We start from the raw sequence: 4,583 nt of genomic DNA on the forward strand, positions 1-4,583 counted from the left end.
TAAGCAAAAACAATTGATCGTCCTACCTCCCTATCCCTAGGTGGTATTTCATTAATCAAGGAATTTCTCACCAGTTCATGACAGTACTGTACGTTCCCGTATCAATAGAGACAAACAACAGTTATCGAATGAGTTAAACGATAAAAGCTTTAAGCACANATGAGAACCCAACAATTGATAATCAAAGCATATGAAGAATCATATAAATAAACAAGAGTTTCAATAAAAGAGAGTTTCAAAAGATTACATTGTTTCCCCCAACAACAAAAGGGTTTAGTTCACCATTGTCANGGTGAACCTAGANGAAAATAATGGAAGAATGGAAGAGCAAACCCTAGATAGGATGAAAAGAAGCCTAAGCATCCAAGAGATCTTCTCCAAGGAGTGAAAATTAGGTCTGGCCGCCCTCTTCTGTCAAAAGAATGAGAATGAAATCGTAACAGGGCTATTTATAGCTGAGGAGCGTCAAAGAAACAAGCCCAAGCCCAGCGGACAACCGCCCGGCGACACACTTATGCCGCCTGGCGGTTTGCCCATAATCGGGCCACCGCCCGGCGGTTTGCCTCTAATCACGAATCCGCCAGCGTCCACGCCAGGTGCCTCCTCCTCGCATTGGACCGCCCAGCGGTGAATTTTGTCGCCGGGCGGTTCCTAGACTCTTCTTTTCTTCAATTTTCTTCTTCTGTTTTGAGTCTAAGACTTTCATCTTCAACCCCAATCTTCATTTTCATCAAAATCACTACAAAATAATGCAAAACAAGCATAATATCGCTAAAAACAACTTTTGACTCTCTACTGACTCATTTATTGGGTTTTACTTTATTCTAAGCTCATTCTAGGTCTTAAAGGGTGTAATTTGATCTAAAATGACATATGAAAATAACTGTTTCTCAACCGTTATCACAACCCCAAACTTAGAACTTTGCTTGTTCTCAAGCAAACAAAACAAAACAGCAAACAAAACAAAGCTTGGCTTTCTACTATTTCATCCAATGGTTCAACATTCTTAAAGTACATGACAAGAACTACTCAACTTTAGATTTTTTGTGAAATCAAATCAAGATGCACACATGCTTCTAATTCAGTACAGTTGACAAGTTACTCAACAGATGTTACACATTATGAATGACCAATCCACTAAGCAAAGATGCAATCATGAAATTTAGCAATTCTCACCAGGCAAGTGTTTCACTCAATCACTTAAGTGTTTAAGGTAACACTCCAACACTCTATTATTCGCAAGTCACATGAAATAAAATTGCCATTCATCTAAAACAACCAAAATCTTTACATGCAAATGCCATCAAAAGGACTTTTCCAAGGCTTGTAATTAGGTTGGGCTAACATGAAGAATTGGTTTTTTCAGAATGCAAAATCCTTGAGTTAAGAGAGCTACCATATTATTCAACATTTAAGCACAACTCTCTTCCTCACCGATCTCACTTATTCCCAACTTTTTCCCTTTTCTTTTTCATTGAGCTCATCTTCATATTTTTTCTTCTTTTCTTTTTCTCATGTATTTTTCTTTCACAACATTTGAGCTCAATGCTTTTTCAATTGCCTTTCAGTTTCCCCCATGCAACCCCAAACTTGAACCTTTTCATCACATACAATTAAGCTCATCCCAACTCAAGGTAAAGAATTTCAAGATAAGGGTTCACATCCTGTTTAAGGCTAAGGTTCAAAAAGGGTATATAATATTTTCAAGCACTTTGGGTGAAAATTTGGCTAGAGAAGGGTTTTCACAAACGACCTTGATAATATGACATTCACATGCAATTCAATCAATCATCCAGATTAAGGCAATATCATTCATGCTTTCCAGTGAACAATACATACAACAATGAAAACTCTGGAGCTCAATACCTCACACAACATGCTTTCTCACACAATATTTATTCATACACCCTGCTTAGCATCATAACCACAATCATAATTCATCACCCATCTGTTTCACAGAATATCAACATGCAATGCAGCTCAATTATCATCCACATTAAGTCATCATCAAATAGGCTCATCATGCAAATTATTCAGTCAAACATCTTCAGAAAAAGTATTCAAGCCAAGCATACACACGAAAAATAAAATTCAACCTATTCTAAGAATTTAAATGCAAAGGTAAAAGAGAGAATCTAGGTTGCCTCCTAGTAGCACTTGTTTAACGTCACGAGCCTGACCCAAACCTGTTTAGCACTTGTCAGAAAGTGCAATTCCTTCCAACACTCATCAGTAGGTGTACCTTCCTGTGTTCTTCAGTAATTCCAAAAAAATTTAGCATCCCCCAGTAGATGCCACCCAAAATTTGTTCCAAAAATTCAAAAATTACATGTCCAACAAATAAAATAAAAACTAAAACTAATATTTACACAAAATATAATTGTCCCAGCAACGTCACGTGTTATCCTTCTTGTTGGTGTCTCCAGTACACCAGATCCTCAACTTTCTTTTATCCACTCGCTTGATATGTACATTGTATGGTGACTCAATCTCTACCATCCCTTTCTTCTTTAGCTCTTTCAATACCCACTCCCTCCCCTTATATTTCACTTTAATGCCTGATTGGAATCAGTCTTCTTTTAGTTCAGGATGGATGGATCTTCCTTCTTGATTCACAGATACCTGCAAAATATTACAACTGTCAGTATAATCAGTACTTGATGTGCTATCCTCAGATACAGCTTCTCTCTCAGGCTTCTTATGTCCGACTCTCCTTATTACTCTGACCTCTTCCTCCTCATAGCCAGTATAGAGAAGAAAATATTCCTCATCTCTCATCATTATCCTTTTATCATGGACACTAATAAGCATCTTGGATGTTGCCATGAAAGGTCTTCCCAAAATCGCAGGAATCTCTTCATCATTTTCCACATCCATGGAAATGAAATCAACTAAGAACTCAAGCTGCTCCACTCGCACAATAACATCCTCCACCATACCAATTGGTTTTGCCATGGATCCATCTGCTACCGTCACAATAACACTAGATGGTTTCAGCACTAGTCCTCTGAACTTTGTTAAGAAATGCTTGGGTAACATATTAATGCTAGCTCCAGAGTCTATCATGGCTTCCCCTACATCACACTCATTCAGAACACATGAGATTGTTAAACATCCTGAATCTTCTACCTTAGGCGGATGCTTCATCTTTTGAGGTTGAACTGCAAACTCCTCTTCTTCTTTAGTGAATTCAACTCCTTCTTCCTTTTCTGGCTCAATAACGTCTTCTTCAGGATCCTCTTCTTCATCAGTGAATTCAACTCCTTCTTCCTTTTCTGNAACTCCTTCTTCCTTTTCTGGCTCAATAACGTCTTCTTCAGGATCCTCTTCTTCATCAGTGAATTCAACTCCTTCTTCCTTTTCTGGCTCAATAATGTCTTCTTCAGGATCCTCTTCTTCATCAGTGACTTCAATTTCATCCTCATTGCTTCCTTTCTCATTGACTTCATTAGCACTCATCATTTCCTCATCTCCTTTTTCATTGTTTTCAAAATCAATTGGCTCCCCTTCTGCCTTCCTTTTATGGCTTATCAGAATAGCTTTGCACTCATCCTTAGGGTTAACATCAGTATTAGCCCTAAACTGATTCTTCTCGGTGGTTTCTATCCTTTTAGACAGTTGGCCAATCTACGACTCCAATGATCTGAAGCTGGCCTGGTTACTATTTAATTGAGACTCATAGAATTTTAAAAAATTTGTCAAATCTATCACTTAAGTCTCTGACCGTCTCTGTCAAACTGCTCACTTGCTGCCATAAAGGTGATGGTTGTTGCTGCCGGAAGCCTCCTACTGATGAAGGTTGAAAAACAATAATTTTCATATGTCATTTTAGACCAAATTACTCCCTTTACTGCTTAGAATGAGCTTAGAATCAAGCAAAACTCAATAAATGAGTCTGTAGAGAGTCAAAAGCTATTTTTAGCGATATTATGCTTGTTTTGCATTGTTTTGTAGCATTTTTGAGAAAGTGAAGAATGAAGTTGAAGATGAAGGTCTTAGACTCAAGAAAAGGAAAGAAAGGTTGAAGATCAAACGGTTGCAGTGCTGAAAAGTCAACCAAAATGCAAAAAAGTCAACCAGTCAACCAGAAAAGTCAATCAGTCAACCAGAAAAAGTTGACCAAACCGCCGGGCGGTTGACCGTGGCGCTGGGCGGTTGATCGGAGCGCTGGGCAGTTGTTTTTGGCACCGGGCGGTTCTGCGGCTTGAGGCAAACCGTCGGGAGGCCATTTTTGGCGTCGGGCGGTTGTCAGATGGGCCTGGGCTTGAATTTTGTCACTTTTCTTGGTTATAAATAGCCCTAGTGCAAGTTTAGATGGATTCTTTTGAGAGAAGGGGGCGGTCAGACCTAATTTCACTCTCTGGGGAGGATCTCTTGGATGCTTAGGCTCCTTTTCATCTTTTCCAAGGTTTGCTTTTCCATTCTTCATCCATTTTTCATCTAGATTCACCATGTCAATGGTGAACTAAACCCTATTGTTGTTGGGGGAAACAATGTAATCTTTTGATACTCTCTATTTTTGAAACTCTTGTTTATTTATATGGTTTCCATATGCTTTGATTGTTAATTGTTGGGTTCTCATC

The sequence above is a fragment of the Vigna radiata genome, chromosome 7, assembly GCF_000741045.1.
Source record: "Vigna radiata var. radiata cultivar VC1973A chromosome 7, Vradiata_ver6, whole genome shotgun sequence".
NCBI classification, from domain to species: Eukaryota; Viridiplantae; Streptophyta; class Magnoliopsida; order Fabales; family Fabaceae; genus Vigna; species Vigna radiata.